We start from the raw sequence: 20,917 nt of genomic DNA, 5'->3' as shown, positions 1-20,917 counted from the left end.
TGCCCACATAAAAACTGCATCCATTCCATCCCGCTGGTCCCCGGCAAGGAGTCATGGAGCCCCCTTGCCAATTCCCCCATCTGCCCCCCTTCTCCACTGGTGCTACGCTGATTCTCTTCCCCAGAAGCTGGGCTGCCTCTCCCCATCCCGGGACGCTCTCTGGAATCCCTCTGGAGCTTGCTCTCTCCCTCTGGCACTGATGGCAGTTCCCTGACATCCACCTCCTCCTCAGGACCCCCCCCCATCCCTGACGTGATTTTCCGATACACCCTCCTCTCTCTCCTCGGCCGACGATGCGGGGAATCCCCTGAAGGAGCTGTCATCATCTTCTGAGGATTCAAAACCAGCCTCCCATCCGCTCGGATCTCTTCCCTCTGGTTGAACCTCCCAATCTGATTCTTCTCCCTCGGACACCTCCTCTCCATCCTCGGAGGCAGGAAAACCCACAAAGTCCTCTTCGTCGTCTGTGGGTCCAAATTCTTCCTCCCAGAATCTAGCTAATGGTTTGGGCTTATCTGGGAACAAACTGTGGAATTCTTCCACCAGATACCCGTCAGTGATTGATTCAGCGGGGACCCACGTGTTTTCCAACCTAGGTTCCCCCTCCCAGGCTACCAAGTACTCTACCTGGCGACCTCACCACCTTGAATCGAGTATTTCCGTAGCTTCGTTACAGTGTTCCCTCTCCTCTACCCGTGGGTGGGTGGTAGCCCCTCCCTCCCGTCCCGGGAATTCCCGCCCCTCCCTGTAAGGTGAAAGTAGGGACCTATGGAACACCGAATGTATCTTCATGTTGTCAGGCAACTTGAGTTTAAATGCCACTGGGTTAACCTGCTGTATTACCTCAAAAGGCCCCAGCCGCCTCGGCTGCAACTTCTTGCACCCTCCCTTTAGGGGCAACCCTTGGGATGACAACCACACCTGGCCTCCCACCCGTATGGCCCCCCCTCCCGATGGTGCCTGTCCGCCTCCCTCTTGTAAACTTCCGTGGCCCGCTCCAAGTTCAACCTGAGTTGCTGGTGTAAGGCCTCCATTTCCTCCACAAATTGCTCAGCTGCAGGTACACTTCATCCTTCCTCCCCCCGCCCCGGGAAGGCCCTGGGGTGACACCCGTAATTGGCCATGAAAGGGCTCATTCATGTGGACACGTGTTCAGCGTTATTGTACACAAATTCAGCCAAAGCTAATTTCTCTACCCAGCCGTTCTGTCTCTCGCTGACATAGCAGCGTAGGCATTGCTGGAGTATACCGTTTGCTCTTTCGGCTTGTCTGTTGGTTTCTGGGTGCCTCGCCGTCAAGAAGCTCACCTCGACCTGTAGCAAACCCATGAGCTTCCTCCAGAACCGGGAAGTAAATTGTTTCCCGCGATCCAAGATTACTCTCAAAGGAGCCCCATGCAGTCTAAAAATGTGATCCACAAACAGCCTGGCTGTCTCCTCTGCTGTTGCTGCATGCGAGCAAGCTACGAAATGGCACATTTTAGTCAGTAGATCGACTACTACCATGACCGCTGTCTTTCCCCTTGACTTGGGCAGATCTGTCATAAAATCAATGGACACCACCTCCCAGGGCCTTTCCGGTGTAGGTAAGGGTTCCAGTAACCCCGCGGGGGCAGCCCTTTCCCCCTTAGCCCTCTGACATTGGTCACACCCTCGTACATATTCTCGTACGTCTTCCCTCACCTTTGGCCACCAGAACTGTCTGGTGACAAGTAGCATGGTCTTGTGCTGTCCAAAGTGCCCAGCTGTTGGGTTGTCGTGGAGTTGTCTAAGTACCTTCCCCCTCAAAGTCTCCCCCGGTACATACAGCGCCCCCTTATAGTACAGTAGCCCTTCCTTTTCCTCAAACCCTCCATTGTCTTCCTTACCGTCCCAGAGTTCCCTGATTTTTGTCTGAGCGAACTCATCGTCTCTGGTGAGCCCTGCCAGTTCTCGTTTCCCAACCAATGCTCCCACACACACACACCGGTCCTCGGGGAACACGTGCCTGGTCTCTGGTGGTCCCTCTCCTTCCATGTACTCCGGTTTCTGGGAGAGAGCATCTGCCCTTACGTTTTCCTCTCCCGGCACGTATCGGATCTCGAAGGAAAACTTGGCGAACTCCTGGGACCATCTGATCTGTCTCTGGTTGAGCACTCGTGCAGTCCGCCAGTATTCCAAGTTCTTGTGGTCAGTTCGGACCTGGATCTTGTGCCGTGCCCCTATCAATAGATGTCTCCATTGCCGAAATGCCGCATAGATCGCAAGCAGTTCTCGGTCATACACTGTGTAGTTTTGCTCTGACTTGCTCAGCTTCCTTGAGAAAAAGGCACATGGTCTCCAGTTCTGCTTGGCCCTGGGCTGCAAAAGGACCGCTCCAATGGCGCAGTCGGACGCGTCCGTCTCCAGTCTCATGGGCTTATCCGGATCCACGTGCAGGAGCTGCTCTTCCGAGGAGAACGCCTTCTTCAGTCTTTCAAAGGATTGCTGCACACCCTCTGTCCACGTGAACTTCTTCTTGCTACTAAGACAATCCGTTATGGGCGCTGTCAAGTGAGCGAAGTTCTTTATAAACTTCCTGTAGAAGTTGCTGAAGCCTAGGAACCTCTGCACATCCTTTCTGTTTTGGGGGGCTTTCGATTCCAGCACTGCCTTCACTTTGCCTGGGTCCATGGCTAGTCCTTTGTCTGACAACCTGTACCCCAGGAACTCGACCTCCCTGGCGTGGAATTGGCATTTTTCCAGCTTGACCCACAACTGATGCTTCTTCAATCTCTGTAGCACCTCCCTGACATCTCTGACGTGTTTCTTTTCATTGTCCGAATAGATTAAGACGTCATCCAAAAAGGCTACGCAATTCTTGTACAGCAGGGTCCCCAACACATGGTGCATGAAGGCTTGAAAGCAGGCAGACCCCGATTGTAATCCAAATGGCATGACTAAGTACTCAAAAGCCCCCGGGGGGTGAACATGGTCGTTTCCCATTCATCCCCCTCCCTTATCATAATCAGATTGTATGCTCCCCTGAGGTCTAGCTTGGTAAAAATCTTCCCCTGCCTCACACGTGTCAAAATATCATCAATCCTGGGCATTGGGAAAGTCACGGGTTCTGACACCAGGTTTAGGGCCCGGTAATCTACGACTAATCTGGGCTGATTAGTCTCTTTTTTGTCCACAAAGAACAGCGGACTGCCCCCCACCGCCTTTGATTCCCTTATGAAACCTCTCTTCAGGTTCTTGTCAATAAACTGCAACTCCTGCATCTCCCGGTCAGACATGGCATACAGCTTACCCACCGGTAACTGAGCCCCTGGAAGCAGGTTGATTTGGCAGTCAAAGGGCCTGTGGGGGGGCAGTCTATCTGCCTCCCTCTCGCTGAAGACCTCCTTCAAATCAGCATATTGTGGTGGCACCTCCCCTTTTTGCTCCAGGGTCAACCCAGCCACCCTGGCCACAGTCATTCTTGGTTCCTTCCCTCCCAGACAGTGTTCTAAGCAGTAAGCTGACCCAAAGGTGACCGACCGCTGATGCCATGACACCACTGGGTCATGTATTGCCAGCCAGCTCATTCCCAGTATTATTGGGGGTCCTGCCAGCGCGGCCATGTGAAAGGCAATGCTTTCCGTGTGCCTGGAGACCCTCATTCGCATTGGCGGTGTCTGGTGTGTCACTTCCCCTCCCAGGAGTTCCCTGCCATCGATGGTGGTCACCTGCAAAGGAAAATCTTGTGGTAACAGGTGGAGTTGGTGCTCCAGAGTGAAGTCTCTGCTGAAGAAATTACACGAGCTGCCATAATCTAGCAGTCCCTCCACTTTGACGGGGTGCGCATTTGGGAGTTCTAGCACCACCTCTATGGCTATAGCTGCCTTGGGGGGGTCAGGCTGGGGCACTTCTATTGGTCACTGGCCTGACTGCTGCCCCTGCTGGTTGGCAGCCAGGAGTTGTAGTTTCCCTGCACCGGCCCTTCCTCCCCCTTCTCGTCGTGGCCTGCAGCCCCCATCATGCCTTGCCAGGCTTTTCGTTGAGGGCAGACCTTTGCAAAATGTCCCGGTCGCTGACAGAGGAAACACTTCTTGGTAGTTTCCCACTCCTTCCCCTCCCTTTTCCGACCTTCACCAGCGTTTGAAACTTCGCGCGCTCTATCAATTTCCATCGGCTCCGCTGCCTGGGAAGGCTCCCTCGGCATCTCTGGAATGCGGTTGTCATGGAAACGTTCCGCCCTTATCTCCCGCTTCTCCTGAGCCCGCGCTTCCTGGCGTACACTGATCGCAAGCACAGTCTTTGTGAGTTCATCCATCGACCGCGGGCGGGGCGCTTGGGACAACTCGTCTTTCACTTCGGGGACAAACCCGCTTCAAGCAACATTTGCATTGGTTCAGAGTCCAGATCCCACCCAAGCTTGTGGACCAACATTGCAAAACGCGACCAGTAGTTTCTGACAGACAGGCTCCCCTGCTTGCACCCCATCAGCTCCCGTCGTGTCACGCTTTGCTCAACCTCGCTGGAGAACATCACGTCCATTCCCTGGTAGAATTTCTTAAGATCCTTCAATGCATCATTCTGCGTCGCCATTAGGGGCCTGATCCATTCACGTGCTCCATCCTGCAGATGTCCCACAATGTAAGCCACCCTCTCCCCGTCATCCGCAAAGTCATTTTTCTGCAATTCCAAAGCGTACTTAATTTCCGTTCGGAAAGCATTGTAGTCTTGGGGCTTTCCACCAAACTTGTGTACCAGCCCCGGTACCTTCCTTGCGATGGGGGTGGTTCTGACCTGTGTATTCTGAGCCCGTCTCTCCTCCAGCCGCGCAGACAGGGTAGCTACATGCGCCTCCAGGTCTCAGTTCCTCTCGACCAGACCTCACACCATGGCTTCTTGCTCTGTCTCTCCAGCCGGTCCTGTTTGGCTCATTGTGCTGCCTCTCTGGGGCTGCACACAAGCAACGTCAGGAACTGACGGATTGCTGTAATGGTTCTAGGGGTTGCTCATGCGTAAACCGGTGCAACACCTGGCTGGGTTGCCTGAGTGAACCTTTTCTGTCTGGACAGCCACTCACCCGTGGCTGTCTCAATCGCTGGCAGTATCCGTCAGTGGGCGTTTCTTAAACTTCTTCCAGCAAAGAAGCTCTTTGACGCCTAGTCTCCTCCTACTCTCCCTGCACGGAAGCCTTCTGCGCAAGGAGGGCGTAGGCAGCGGAGGACCCTTGCTCTCCCCGCTGGTCCCCGGCAAGGAGTCATGGGACCGCCTCGCCGATTCCCCCATCTGCCCCCCTTCTCCACTAGTGCTACACTGATTCTCTTCCCCAGAAGATGGGCTGCCTCTCCCCATCCCGGGACGCTCTCTGGAATCCCTCTGGAGCTTGCTCTCTCCCTCCGGCACTGATGGCAGTTCCCTGACAATAATGAACAGCCCTGACTGCTTTACCACACTCAGCAAATTGCCAAAAGGCAAGGACAGCATTTGTCTTGCGGATGGGCGGCATTGCTCTATCTCAGGTATAGGTACGTGTTATTTGCCATGCCTAGATGCAGAATTGAGGGATGTATTGTTTGTTGAAGAACTAGAATTTTCTTTATTGTCAATTTCATGCCTTATCAATGTTGGTTTTGAATTTATTTTTGAGGGTTGTGAACGTTTTATTAAGAAGCAGGGCAAGCTAGTTGCTTCTACAAAAATGGTGGATGGCTTGTACCCTTTACAGCATTCTCCGCCAAGTGATGGGGTCACAGAGAGACCTAAAGCTGGAAAAAATGATGTGTTAATAACTGAACTATGTCAGCAAAACTCTAATTGCCCACATAAAAACTGCATCCATTCTTTGCATAGAAAAATGGGGCATGCGAGTTTCAAATATCTAGAGAACATGCAAAAAATATGTAAAAATTTAAATGTTAACCAGTGCAGCACATACCTTGATTGTGCTATTTGCAAGCAAGCAAAATCAAAGTTGCAACCAATACCAGGTAGAAGTGATAGAATTTCTACACACGCTTTGCAACTTGTTCATTCTGACTTGTTCATTTTTCACTCGGCAATCTTTCTTCATGTACCCGAGCTTGCCACACCGATAGCATTTCTTTGCCAACATGGCACGATCCGTGGAGCGTTCTTCCGTCCCATCTCCTCCTGAGAATCAGGGTTTCTGGTTAGCTGGGCGACTCAGACTCCTCTGGTCTGCCTTCTCACTCAGCTTTTCCACGCGCTTTTCATATTCCTCCTGTAGACGGGTTGTTACATATGCCAATGATAAATCTTCTTGCCTCATGCTTTCAAGAGAGGCTATCACAATATTAAAGCTTGGTGGGAGACTGGATAGCAGGATATAGACTTGACCCAGGTCTGGAAATCTTTTACCTCTCCTTTGCAACTGGAGGAATAACATGCGCAAAGTCGGAAGGTGTGTGGTTAAACATCCACCTTCAGGTAGCACAGTTCTATACAGTCTCCTAGTTAATCCAATTATTGAACCGGCACTGTCAGACAGGTGTATCTGATGTAGATGATCCCAATATTCTTTGGCAGAGTCCAAATCTGCAATGTGCAGGACCTGTGGTTCCTCTAGAGCCAACAAAATGTGCGCTCTGGCTCTATCATCCTCTTCACGTTCCTGCTCAGAGGGCTATGGATTCAAACCAGTTTCCACACAGTGCCAAAGTGTGAGTGTCTGGAGGCGGTTGGAGGATGGATGGCGGCTAACAGATTGAGGTTGAATCCTGACAAGACAGAAGTACTGTTTCTGGGGGACAGGAGGCGGGCAGGTGTGGAGGATTCCCTGGTCCTGAATGGGGTAACTGTGCCCCTGAAGGACCAGGTGCGCAGCCTGGGAGTCATTTTGGACTCACAGCTGTCCATGGAGGCACAGGTCAATTCTGTATCCAGGGCAGCTGTTTACCAGCTCCATCTGGTACGTAGACTGAGACCCTATCTGCTTGCGGACTGTCTCGCCAGAGTGGTGCACGCTCTGGTTATCTCCCGCTTGGACTACTGCAATGCACTCTACGTGGGGCTACCTTTGAAGATGACTCGGAAACTACAACTAATCCAGAATGCGGCAGCTAGACTAGTGACTGGGAGCGGCCGCCGAGACCATATAACACCGGTCTTGAAAGACCTACATTGGCTCCCAGTACGTTTCCGAGCACAATTCAAAGTGTTGGTGCTGACCTTTAAAGCCCTAAATGGCCTCGGTCCAGTATACCTGAAGGAGCATCTCCACCCCCATCATTCTGCCTGGAAGTTGAGGTCCAGCGCTGAGGGCCTTCTGGCGGTTCCCTCATTGCGAGAAGCAAAGCTACAGGGAACCAGGCAGAGGGCCTTCTCGGTAGTGGCGCCCGCCCTGTGGAACGCCCTTCCAGCAGATGTCAAAGCGATAAACAACCACCTGACATTCAGAAGACATCTTAAGGCAGCCCTGTTCAGGGAAGTTTTTAACGTGTGATTTTACTGTATTTTTGGTTTTTATGGAAGCCGCCCAGAGTGGCTGGGAAGGCCCAGCCAGATGGGCGGGATATAAATAATAAATTATTATTATTATTATTATTATTATTATTATTATTATTATTATCACGTTTTAGAACCAGTTCAAGCTTGAGAGCCCAAGTCAGGTAGTTCTGACCATTCAGACGTTCCATCTGGGCAGTGTTGCCAAGATTAATAAACTGCGCAGGTTGCTGCCCTGATTCTCCAGCTTTAGCAATTCGCCATCGATCAAACACTGGGCCCATAACCTGACGAGCAGCATAAATTAATAATGCAGAGTTTTAAAGAATAAAAGCTTTACTGAGTTAAAATCAACTTCTTCATAAACAACATGGTTCCAAACAGTTTGACTCAGATTACATACAGACTCTGTTCACAACTGAAGCTCTCACATCTTACAGAGAGCACAAAAGAGAAACTGGCTACTAAGTTTTTCAGTCAGAGTGACTCCACAGTTAGCAGTTATGCCTGAATAACTTTAGTAAGCCCAAATGACTGCTTTGCTGCTTCCGCTCTCATGTGTCTTTGTCACATGACAAGAAGTGCCTAAAGGAAACACAGCTACTCATCCATGTTGCTCCTTCTCCACCTCTGAAAGAGATTCTGTTCCTTCTTAGCCCACGTTTTGTGTGGTCCTGTTGACGTGAACAGTAAGATGGGAGGAAATGTTTTGCTACCTTGCTCTGCCAACGACTACAATGAGTCCTGGTCTACTGCCCTTAGTTTGTAAAGTTTTATCTTTTAATCATTTTCTGTTTTGGGAAGTTATATTTATCTCACAACAAGATAGGCTGGAGGGAGGGAGGAGTTAGGTCTCTGAGTGTGATTCCTTTGTCCTAACTACCTATTAACCATATCAATTCTGATATTCAACAATACTTTCAATTATGTCATTGCTAGATATTCAAATACCTGTGCTCCATTTTCTACAGGTATGCTGCATCATTCAGAAGTTCACTTCACATCATTTCATTCTCCTAAACTTTGTATATTAATCAATAGAGAAAATCATTTAAATTATCTTCCGTAGTCTGCTGGTTTAATTTCTGTATTGTGTAAGCTCTGCTCCCTGTTCCAAAGAGTAGCAACTGACCTTAGCCAAGCCTTGACTGGAGACCAATGGATTTTATTGCATTGTCCAGGATATGACACGTTGTGCACTGATGTTGAGTGGATCACCAGATTACGAGTGAGCCAGCAACAAGTTTAGCATTGGAGGAAAGCAATGAGACGATGCCAGATAGTTGTATTCCCTGCCTGCCAAACCTTTTCAGAGGAGGCATCTTTTGTTCAGTCGGGAAGAAAGAGCGAGAGGCCTCCTCCTCCTCTATCTTAGGTTCCTCCCATTCAGGTCCCCATTTATAGAGCAAAACCAAGATCAGACGGGCAAGGGAAAATAATTTACAGATCAGCCACTGACAAAGCATTTATATTAATTAGCCAAGATTGCATCCTACTTAAACCTTCATCACTTCAAATTGGTGGAAACTCTCATTCTTATTACGATTCAATCTGTTGCAATCCAATGAAGGCTCCTATATAAATTTAATAATTAAAGGTCCCGAGAAGGCTGACTAGTTCATTTATGTATGCAACCGCAGCAGCTAGAATTTTATTTGCACAGAAGTGGAAAGGAGGATTCCCCACCAAGGAGGAATGGCTTATGAAACTGGTGGAATATACTGGTGAAATGGTGAAATAACCTGCTAAACTAAGAGGACAAAAAGATGGATTGTTTAAGGAAGAATGGAGACCATTGATATATTATCTGTCAAACTAACATCCATGCATGAAGTCAACGTCAGGATTTGAAATATAAGAAGAGGATTATTGAAATACGACTTGGATAATAAAAACATACGCTTTTTAAAACAGCTGATAAAAAGGAGTAAAAAAGAAAAAGAAAAAAAGATTAAAAAGAAGAGGCGAGCACCATTGTTATTCTTATATATCCTCAAAGACTTAGAGAATCGTTAAGGGGAAGGGGGAAATATTTTTATCATCAGTATGAAAAGGCTGGTGTGTGAGTGTCTGTAAGTAGTTACTGACCTCTGCTTGAACTTTTTTAGAGCATGAGACTCTTAATCTTAGGGTCAAGTGTTTGAGCCCCCATGCTGGGCAAAATGATTCCTGCAGTACAGCGGGTTGGACTAGATGACCCCTGGGTCCCTTCCAGGGCTACAATTCTATGAGCCTGATTAGCATATAAATGTAAACACAAATTGCCCCCCCCCTCCTTCCATGCACAGTATTTGAGGATTCAGATTACATTTCTTCCAAACACAATACAGTCAAACCTCGAAAGTCGAACGTAATCCGTTCCCGAATGCTGTTCAATTTACGAAAGGTTTGAGGCGTGACTTTGGATTGGCTCTTGCAATCGGAAGAGCCAACAGTGGAGTAATGGCAGATAAAGATGATGGACTTTTCGGAGCTAGCCGACCTGACCGGAAGAATCCGCGACCAGAAGGAGGAGGAGCATCAGGAAGAATGGAAGAAATTCAAAGACTATTTATCTAAATATACTAAGATAAATTAAATAGAAATACTTGCAAAGTAACAGTTAGGCTAAGGATCTGAATATGTGAAATTATGAAGTAAGATGTTTAAAGTTAAGATGAAAAGAGACAAAGATGTTAAGAGGATTAAGTAAATTTTATGAGATATTATTTTGGAAAACCGTTACAATGATACGTAATGAAATTCAGTCAAGGAAATTTGAGGAAGTCATTTAACTATGATATTAATACTGGACCAAGTTCAGTTATGATTCGTGTTTGTTTGTTTGTTTGCCTAAAAACTAATAAAAAATTGGGGGGGGGGGATAAATTGGTCCCCAGCCTCAGCCCTGCAGAGCTGTACAAGGGCAACCCTGAGGCTGGGGAGGAAGAGGAAGAGGAAGCCAGCCGGCCAGGCACCTTCTGGACCAGTTGTGAGCAAGGGGGCATACAGGCAGGGGGCTGCTGGGGGCAGGCTGTGCTTGCTGCCCCACTCGTCCTTATAGACCAGCCCTCCATGGCGCCAGGGCTGTAGGGCTTCCCTGGCAAGCGACTCAATGCGGGCAGGAGAGTTTGGCTACTGGGTTCCTGCCTGTCTCATTTTGGGCTGCTCTTATTACGTACTGCAGTTCTCACACTGGGCCAGCAGGGGGATACTGTAGATAGTTTTCACTCAGGTCCACATATGCAAATAAGGGATTGAAGGTGACGTTCAGTGATTGGATAGTTACAGAAAGTTGTTACTGTTGCTTTGTAGTTGAGCTCTACCCTTCAGTTGGCTGAACCCTTCAGTTCAGTTCTGTTCTGGCTTGTGAATAAACAAGAGCTGTTTGAAGAATCGCTGGGTCATTTGATATGTTCACCCACAACTTAACAGCTCGCATTCTCCTCTCTCCCCCCACCACCACTGCCACCGCTTCTGGGCTGGTTCCTCCATCCTGTCCGTGCCAACAGTCAGGCTCTGAGGCTGAGCCAAAGGAAGAGCCAGGCACCCCCCCCCCGGAGGAGGAAGGCAAAAGCTAGGAGGAGACCCCCAAAACTACATAGAATCATAGAATCATAAAATCCTAGAGTTGGAAGAGACCACAAGGGCCATCGAGTCCAACCCCCTGCCAAGCAGGAAACACCATCAGAGCACTCCTGACATATGGTTGTCAAGCCTCTGCTTAAAGACCTCCAAAGAAGGAGACTCCACCACACTCCTTGGCAGCAAATTCCACTGTCCAACAGCTCTTACTGTCAGGAAGTTCTTCCTAATGTTTAGGTGGAATCTTCTTTCTTGTAGTTTGGAACCATTGCTCCGTGTCCGCTTCTCTGGAGCAGCAGAAAACAACCTTTCTCCCTCCTCTATGTGACATCCTTTTATATATTTGAACATGGCTATCATATCCCCCCTTAACCTCCTCTTCTCCAGGCTAAACATGCCCAGCTCCCTTAGCTGTTCCTCATAAGGCATCGTTTCCAGGCCTTTGACCATTTTGGTTGCCCTCCTCTGGACACGTTCCAGTTTGTCAGTGTCCTTCTTGAACTGTGGTGCCCAGAACTGGACACAGTACTCCAGGTGAGGTCTGACCAGAGCAGAATACAGTGGCACTATTACTTCCCTTGATCTAGATGCTATACTCCTATTGATGCAACCCAGAATTGCATTGGCTTTTTTAGCTGCCGCGTCACACTGTTGGCTCATGTCATCTAGCAGCAGGCTCAGTCCCGACTGGGTAGGTGGCAGGGGCCTAAGCGGTGATTGGCAGAAGGGGAAGGGGGCATATCAACCGCAGGATGGAACTGTTGTTTCAGTTATGGGTGCCTTGAGTTTTCCTTGCAGGTGCCAAAAATCTCCCTGTCCAGCTCCCTCAGCAGCCTTTCCTCCCTGGATTCACTTTGGGACTCGGTGAATGAGGTACGTAGCAGACAGAGCAGGAGGGAAGCCCTGCTGAGCTGCACAAGGGCAGCCCTGAGGTTGAGGAGGAGGAGGAAGAAGAAGCCAGCCAGGCCACCTTCTAGTCCGGTTGTGAGCAAGGGGGCACAGGCTTTCCAACAATCTGATCTCGGACCTGGTGTGTAGAGATGAGATATTGTCTTTTGTCTTTTCCCGTTCCTCTGCTTTTTCCAAGGTCTTAAAGGTAAAGGGACCCCTGACCGTTAGGTCCAGTCTGGGGTTGCGGCGCTCATCTCGCTTTATTGGCCGAGGGAGCCAGTGTACAGCTTCCGGGTCATGTGGCCAGCATGACAAAGCCACTTCTGGCAAACCAGAGCAGCGCACGGAAACGCCGTTTACCTTCCCGCCGGAGCGGTACCTATTTATCTACTTGCACTTTGACGTGCTTTCGAACTGCTAGGTGGGCAGGAGCAGGGACCGAGCAGCGGGAGCTCACCCCGTCGCGGGGATTTGAACTGCCGGCCTTCTGATCGGCAAGTCCTAGGCTCTGTGGTTTAACCCACAGCGCCACCTGTGTCCTAGTCTTACTGGGCTATAAATAACGCCCCAACAGATGGCTGCTCCGCCATTCAAATTCCAGGTATTATTTTCTTCAGCCCGCAGAGAACAGTCACAAAGATAAACGCCTGCTAGATATCATTAGCAATCCTTCATTTTACCACATAAGTCTCTTGTCCATTCCAGTCCAAAGATATTTTCAATATTGTCTATTTCAACCTCAGTTGAAAGGGGAGGGTATATAAAAATTGTTGTGAAACTCTTTGTAGAACATAATAAGTGACTTAACATATTGCAAAGCAGTCAGGGGAAACCTGAACCAGCCACCTGGGTGGCTGCTAAATCAGGAGGGTGAAAACAAGCCTTATGTGTCGACAAGGGAGCAGCAGGCTGGGAAAATTTGGAACCAGAACAGAGTATTCCTGGGGTCTGCCCTTTCCCAGGACACTCCATTCCCAATGCTCATCTGCTTTTCCATTTCCCCACAATCCAGCAGACACAAAGCAACTCGCCATTCCATGGCTATTTGGCACATTCAGGGCTCCTTGGGTGCTGTAATGGTTGTAAGGGGTTACTTGTGCGTAAGTTGCCTTCAGTTTTGGTTAGATTGCCCGGCCACCCATGCTTTGGCTGACAGCTCACACTCCGTGGCCGGTCAGTCACTTGCAGAATCCGTCAGTGGGCGTTTCTTGAACCTCTTCCAGCATAAGAGCTGTTTGACGCCAAGTCTCCTCCTACTTTCCCTGCGCGGAACGCGTCTGCGCAAGTAAGGGGAAGGCAGAGGCGTGTCCACACTCTCCCCACTAGTCTCGGGTGAAGGGTCTTGGAGACCTCTCTCCGAATCCTCCATTTCCCTCCCTTCTCTACCGGTGTTACGCTGAATTCCTTCCCCCCTGCTGGTCCCCTCTCCTGCATCGCTGTGGAGCCTTGCCTCCACCTCTCGTTCTGATGTCAGTTCCCTGACAGGTGTGCAAGGTTTTTTTTTCTTAAGTTTTCCTTCTGCACTCTTCTGCTCGCAAGAGTGGCAGGCCGCCTACACCAATCCGGGCGAGTCATTGTGAAAGGAGGCGGGGAGAGTGGAGCTGGGGAAGGTAATAGGTTGCGAAAGGCGGCGGTGGAAAGAGAGGTGGGGCGGGATTTCGTGGGGAGTGGTCATGCTCATAGGGCGGCGCAAGGCAAAGCTGGGAGGAGCCTCTGGCTTGACTTATTTCATTATTCTTACTAATATGAATAAGTAATAAAGTATGAATTTGGGGGGAGGGGAATACATTACATTAGTGTCCAGTCACTGCATTACTATAGGATACTTCATTTCAATCAATCAAATCTTTATTACGGTAGTAGACCAGCATCAGGAGGGTGGGGTACAGTCATTTCCAATCTGTAAAACGTTTTGGAAAGCTTAAAAGTATTTAACACAAAGTATATATAAAAGTCTAAAAGAAGCTAAAAGAAGGGTTTAGGAGCATTAAACGGAAGAGCATAAAAGGTTTGTATATAAAGACTATGGCTATCAATTTACACAGCACTCTGATATGAATGTTCATTAAATCTAGTTCAATATTATTATTATTATTATTATTATTATTTAAATAATTTTTATTCATTTTTCAAACACATAATAAAAACAAAGCACACAACAGAAAGTCAAAACACAAAACAAAAACATACAAAACATTTAAACAAATGTAATTTCAAAATTGTATTTTCATACCCTTCTTTCCTTCGACTTCCCCATACCTCCCCATCCCTGCATCCTTGTTTTATGATTCTTTAGCAACCCTTTGGTCAATTTATCCTAATTCCCTTTCATTAAATTTCCTTTAATTTTTTAGTTACAGCTGTAATTCTCTGTTTCTTACCCCTTGACATCTTAGCATTCCTCAATTTTGCAACAGTTTTTAAGGTATATTTTACATTTCTTCCAGTCCTCTTCCACTGTCTCCTTCCCCTGGTCACGGATTCTGCCCGTCATCTCAGCCAGTCCCATAAAGTCCATCACCTTTGTTTGCCATCTAGTTCAATAATATTAATGAAAAGGTGTTGCGATGGAGGAGTGCAGGGAAAAGAAAACTCCTGGAGCTCCTTCTTTCTTGCTACGGAATTAAAAGATTTCTCTGCATTTTCTCCTTTTTTCCCTTGGGTGGTGTGTTCAGCGGTCACCCTCAGGGGAAACAGGGTCCCCCCCCTGGAGGAAATGGACTGATCGGAACCTGGCTGTGACATCGGCTCAGAATCCCAACCTCACTTTGCAGCTGAGGCCAACCCCTGCCTTGCCCAGCAGCCTTTGGGTGCCTTTTCTGCATCAGAATTGGAAAAAAAACCTGTGGCCTTAACAACATATTAGACACCGAAAAAGCAAAGCCTGAAGATTGAGGTCTGGGGAAATGGTGAGGGGACCAGCAGGAAACTGCTAAGGGAGTTTTGAGTCCTTTTATTCTGTTGCAGTTGCAGAGAAAGGAGGGTGGGGGGTTGGGGTCCGCCCCAGGTGTCATCACTGAGGGGGGTGGCAAAAGGACAAAAAGCCGAGTTTAAAATAAAAATAAAAATTGGGCTCACCAAACCTTTTAGTTGAGTCAAAAAACGCGGCTGGCACTGGGCGCCACACCGTGGGGGCTGGCACTTACCGGGGGGGGGGGCTGCAGAGTGCCTGATCCACGCATCTCTCCTGGGGGTGACATGGTGGCTTGGGCCCCTGCAGGCTGGGCGCTGCCTGAAACACCAGCGTGGGGCTTGCGTCTGCCCCCTGCCTCTCTCTCAGCCGCCCTACAGCTGAGGGGGAGAGGGCAGAGAGGCTCCAGGCAGCCCCCCCCCCGCCCACAGGACCCCCACTTTGAACCGGGTACCCGAACAGCTGGCTATGGGGCTATTCTGTTGTTTTAATGATGGGTGCCTTGAGAGCCAATGTGCTGTGCTTGCTGCCCCACTCGTCCTGATGGGCCAGCCCCCCGTGGCGCCAGGGCTGTAGGGCTTCCCTGGCTAGCGACTCAATGTGGGCAGGAGAGTTTGCTTTCTGGGTTCCTGCCTGTCTCATTTTGGGCTGCTCTCTTTCTCCTTTCTCCCCACCGTCAACTCTGGGGTCCTGTCTCTGCTAGCAGTCAGCCACCAAGGAGGACATTTTCCATGAAAAGGACGATGAAGGAAAAGGCGAGGAGGAGACCGCAAGACGGCTGGATCTCCTGAGCCCTGACTGGGTAGGTGGCCGTGGCCTAAGAGGTAATTGGCAGAAGGGGAGGAGGGCATATCAACCACAGAATGAAACTGTTGTTTCAGTTATGGGTGCCTTGAGTTTTAATGTTTGGTTGTGTTTTTTTAATTGCTGGTTTTTTGCATCTTTTCCTTGCAGGTTCCAAGTATGTCCCCGTTTTCCAGTGTTTCCTCCCTGTCCTCCTTGGGACTCCCTCAATGAGGCATGTAGCAGACAGAGCAGAAGAGAAGCCCTGCTGAGCTGGGCAACCCTGAGGCTGGGGAGGAGGAGGAAGCCGGCCGGTCAGGCCACCTTCTGGACGGTTGTGAGCAAGGGGGTAGACAGGCAGGGGGCTGCTAAGGGTATGCTTGCTGCCCCACTTGTCCTGATGGACCAGCCCCCCATGGCGCCAGGGCTGTAGGGCTTCCCTGGCTAGCGACTTAGTGTGGGTTCCTGTCTCATTTTGGGCTGCTCTCTTTCTCCTTTCTCCCTGCCACCACCACTGGGTCTCTGCCAGCAGTCAGCCGTCGAGGAGGACATTTTCCATGAAAAGGATGATGAAGGAAAAGGCGAGGAGGAGACCGCAAGACGGCTGGATCTCCTCAGTCCTGACTGGGTAGGTGGCCGTGGCCTAAGCGGTGATAGGCAGAAGGGGAGGGGGGCATATCAACCGCAGGATGAAACTGTTGTTTCAGTTATGGGTGCCTTGAGTTTTAATGTTTGGTTTGGTTTTTTAATTAGTTTTAATGTTTGGTTTGCTTTTTAATTGCTCGTTTTTTGCATCTTTCCTTGCAGGTTCCAAGTATGTCCCCGTTTTCTAGTGTTTCCTCCCTGTCCTCCTTGGGACTCCCTCAATGAGGCATGTAGCAGACAGAGCAGAAGAGAAGCCCTGCTGAGCTGGGCAACCCTGAGGCTGGGGAGGAGGAGGAAGCCGGCCGGTCAGGCCACCTTCTGGACGGTTGTGAGCAAGGGGGTAGACAGGCAGGGGGATGCTGGGGGCAGGCTGTGCTTGCTGCCCCACTTGTCCTGATGGACCAGCCCCCCATGGCGCCAGGGCTGTAGGGCTTCCCTGGCAAGCGACTCAATGTGGGTTCCTCTCTCATTTTGGGCTGCTCTCTTTCTCCCCTCTCCCCACCACCACCTCTGGGGTCCTGTCTCTGCCAGCAGTCAGCCTCTGAAGTGGCTATCAAGGAGGAAGAGCCACAAGAAGAATCAGGGAGCCCCCCAGAGGAGGACGGGGAAGACCAGGAGGACGGGGAGGCCCTTGATTTGCCGTGGCCCCCCACCTGGAGAACACCTGGAGGCAAGCGTAATCGAGGTAAGACGAAACATACACTCATTCATGACATATGAAAAGCTTCCCTGAACAGGGCTGCCTTCAGATGTCTTCTAAAAGTCAGATATCGACTCAATGCGGGCAGGAGAGTTTGGCTTCTGGGTTCCTGCCTGTCTCATTTTGGGCTGCTCTCTTTCTCCCCTCTCCCCCCCCCCCCCACCACTGCCACCACTTCTGGGCTGGTTCCTCCATCCTATCCGGGCCAACAGTCATCCTCTGAGGATGAAATATCCCATGACAAAGTGACAGAGGAGGAGGGAAGCCAGAGTGGCCAGAGAGATCCTTGTAGCGTCAGGCCAGGTTGCAGAGGGTTCTGGTTTGTCTGTCCCCTTTTCCCAGCGCTGCCGACAGGGCTTCTCCCTCTTCCTCCGCAGTTCCCCGAAATGGATATCGGCCCAGACAGTTCCCTGAGCTTAGACCACGATGCCAAAGAGAGCGACACCTTCTGGGACTCCGTAGACCTCAAGGAGGGACGTGGCAGACAGAGGAGGCAACCTGTAAAGAGCTGTTAACAGAAGAAGAAGATCAGTTAATGTTGAAAAAGTTTGAAGATATCAGAGATTTACTAACAGTTTGGTTACAATATTATCAATTAAAGGTAAAGGTAAAGGTACCCCTGCCCGTACGGGCCAGTCTTGACAGACTCTGGGGTTGTGCGCCCATCTCACTTAAGAGGCCAGGGGCCAGCGCTGTCCGGAGACACTTCTGGGTCACGTGGCCAGCGTGACATCGCTGCTCTGGCCAGAGCCAGAGCCGCACACGGAAACGCCGTTTACCTTCCCGCTGGTAAGCGGTCCCTATTTATCTACTTGCACCCTGAGGTGCTTTCGAACTGCTAGGTTGGCAGGCGCTGGGACCGAGCAGCGGGAGCGCACCCCGCCGCAGGGATTCGAACCGCCGACCTTTCGATCGGCAAGTCCTAGGCGCTGAGGCTTTAACCCACAGCGCCACCTGCGTCCCATATATTATCAATTAAATGATGTTAAAAAACCAGAAGCTTTTTTATTAGGAATGACAGGTGCTGAACTACCAAGAGATAAGAAAAGACTGTTTATGGATGTGGCAACAGAAGCATGGATGCTCCTAGCCCAGAGGTGGTTTTAGTATTATCAATTAAATGATGTTTTCAAACTTGATTAAGAAATATGTCTTAATACGGAGATATCAAAATTCGAAAGAGATCTGTTGGGAAATACGGTAATGTGAAATTGCTATCTGAAATGTATAAATTGATTTTAGAATGGTATACTAACGATGAAGAAGTTATATCTGTAATGATACACTGGGCAAGAGATTTTGGTTATAGTTTTCACAATGGGATTAGTTATGGAAGAAATTTACAGCTTGCTGTACGTTGAAGGAAAATTACATGAAAATGATGAATTGTTGGTACCCGGCAGCCAGTAAACTAGCAAAAATGTACAGAACAGGTTGAAACATGTGTTGGAAATGTAAGAAGGAAGGAAGGTACATTTTATTACATGTGGTGGACATGTGGGGTGGTAAAAGAATTCTGGGAAATGATATATAATGAAATGGAAAAAAAAATGTTTGAGATAACTTTTGTTAAAAAAACCAGAAGCTTTATTATTAGGGATGACAGGTGCTGAACTTGTTGTTGTTTAGTCGTTTAGTCGTGTCCGACTCTTCGTGACCCCTGGACCAGAGCACGCCAGGCACTCCTGTCTTCCACTGCCTCCCGCAGTTTGGTCAGACTCATGTTTGTGGCTTCGAAGACACTATCCAACCATCTCGTCCTCTGTTGTCCCCTTCTCCTTGTGCCCTCCATCTTTCCCAACATCAGGGTCTTTTCCAAGGAGTCTTTTCTTCTCATGAGGTGGCCAAAGTATTGGTGCCTCAGCTTCAGGATCTGTCCTTCCAGTGAGCCCTCAGGACTGATTTCTTTAAGAATGGAGAGATTTGATCTTCCTGCAGTCCATGGGACTCTCAAGAGTCTCCTCCAGCACCAGAATTCAAAAGCATCCATTCTTCGGCGATCAGCCTTCTTTATGGTCCAGCTCTCACTTCCATACATCACTACTGGGAAAACCATAGCTTTAACTATACGGACCTTTGTTGGCAAGGTGATGTCTCTACTTTTTAAGATGCTGTCCAGGTTTGTCATTGCTTTTCTCCCAAGAAGCAGGCGTCTTTTAATTTCATGGCTGCTGTCACCATCTGCAGTGATCATGGAGCCCAAGAAAGTAAAATCTCTCACTGCCTCCATTTCTTCTCCTTCTATTTGCCAGGAGGTGATGGGACCAGTGGCCATGATCTTCGTTTTTTGTTTGTTTGTTTTTTGTTTTGTTTGTTTTGTTTTTTGTGCTGAACTACCAAGAGATATGGAAGTGAGAGCTGGACCATAAAGAAGGCTGATCGCCGAAGAATTGATGCTTTTGGATTCTGGTGCTGGAGGAGACTCTTGAGAGTCCCATGGACTGCAAGAAGATCAAACCTCTCCATTCTGAAGGAAATCAGCCCTGAGTGCTCACTGGAAGGACAGATTGTGAAGCTGAGGCTCCAGTACTTTGGCCACCTCATGAGAAGAGAAGACTCCCTGGAGAAGACCCTGACGTTGGGAAAGATGGAGGGCACAAGGAGAAGGGGACAACAGAGGACGAGATGGTTGGATAGTGTTTTCGAGGTTACCAGCATGAGTCTGACCAAGCTGCGGGAGGCAGTGGAGGACAGGAGTGCCTGGTGTTCTCTGGTCCAGGGGGTCACGAAGAGTCGGACACGACTAAACGACTAAACAACAACAACACCAAGAGATAAGAAAAGAGTGTTTATGGATGTGGCGACAGCAGCATGGATGCTCCTGGCCCAGAGGTGGAAAGAAAACAGAGGACCGGCCAGAGAAAAAGGGCAGACCAAAGCAAAGCAATAAGGAAGATCATATTTTTACAAGGGACTGGAATGATTATTATTTTTTTAATATATAATTTTTAATTAATTTTTTTACCATATCATCTTCAATGGTAATTAAACATACTTTTACATCTTATTCAAATTTTTGACTTCCATCAATCCTGTGTGAACTGGAATGATTTTGTAACCTATTTGGGAGACCACAGTAAGCAGCTGAAAAAAGCAGCAGGTATCTAACCAACACTTGCAAAGCAATGTGAACTTTGGAAATTGTGGATATATACTAGATAGATTACAATGAAAGATGCAGGAATGATATCTATCTATCTATCTATCTATCTATCTATCTATCTATCTATCTATCTATCTATCTGAACCCAGGGAGGGAGGTTCGAAGGTTTGGGTAACCTTTTATCTTGTTTTTAATTGAATGGAATAATTGTTATGTATGCATATTGTGTAAAACCAAATATATACTGTTAAGAGTACATAACATACACACATACACACACACACACACACACACACACATGGGAAGAAACCCCTCACCCCCCAGCTTAGACTACGAAGCCTCTGGGGGCGTGCAGAGTGCAAATCCCGCCAGGGGCCCCTCTCTCTCCTGGGCTCACCTGGGGGCCCTGCCCCTGCCAGCCTCTCCGGCCTCTGAGGGCGTGCAGAGTGCAGATCCCCCCAGGGGCCCCTCTCTCTCCTGGGCTCACCTGGGGGCCGTGTCCCTGCCAGCCTCTCCGGCCTCTGAGGGCGTGCAGAGTGCAGATCCCCCCAGGGGCCCCTCTCTCTCCTGGGCTCACCTGGGGGCCCTGCCCCTGCCAGCCTCTCCGGCCTCTGAAGGCGTGCAGAGTGCATATCCCCCCAGGGGCCCCTCTCTCTCCTGGGCTCACCTGGGGACCCTGCCCCTGCCAGCCTCTCCGGCCTCTGAGGGCGTGCAGAGTGCAGATCCCCCCAGGGGCCCCTCTCTCTCCTGGGCTCACCTGGGGGCCGTGTCCCTGCCAGCCTCTCCGGCCTCTGAGGGCGTGCAGAGTGCAGATCCCCCCAGGGGCCTCTCTCTCTCCTGGGCTCACCTGGGGGCCGTGTCCCTGCCAGCCTCTCCGGCCTCTGAGGGCGTGCAGAGTGCAG

General features: G+C 49.5%; 1 protein-coding gene and 1 long non-coding RNA gene across 8 annotated transcripts in view; both read left to right on the top strand.

Annotated features, from left to right (window-relative positions):
• The window catches only part of LOC307207131 (vomeronasal type-2 receptor 26-like), a 63,007-nt gene extending 47,221 nt beyond the window's left edge, over positions 1–15,786 (top strand). For 3 of the 7 annotated variants that reach the window (XR_013834567.1, XR_013834568.1, XR_013834569.1), the window contains one exon: positions 14,549–15,786. The gene's annotated coding sequence lies outside the window, so the exon portion shown is untranslated. Of the gene's footprint in view, positions 1–13,866; positions 13,882–14,548 lie in introns of those variants that run through there. The other 4 variants (XR_013834570.1, XR_013834571.1, XR_013834572.1 and 1 more) reach the window with 4 other exon arrangements.
• Positions 15,787–17,394: 1,608 nt separating this feature from the next.
• Positions 17,395–18,451, top strand: LOC307207280. The gene is made up of 2 exons (XR_013834602.1): positions 17,395–17,486; positions 18,008–18,451. It is a non-coding gene; the product is annotated as an uncharacterized lncRNA (long non-coding RNA).
• The last annotated feature ends 2,466 nt before the right edge of the window (positions 18,452–20,917 follow it).

The sequence above is a fragment of the Podarcis cretensis genome (genome assembly GCF_951804945.1).
Source record: "Podarcis cretensis genome assembly, chromosome: 18".
NCBI lineage: Eukaryota > Metazoa > Chordata > Lepidosauria > Squamata > Lacertidae > Podarcis > Podarcis cretensis.
Note: the sequence above shows the minus strand (reverse complement) of the source record. Positions and strands in the feature narration are given on the sequence as shown.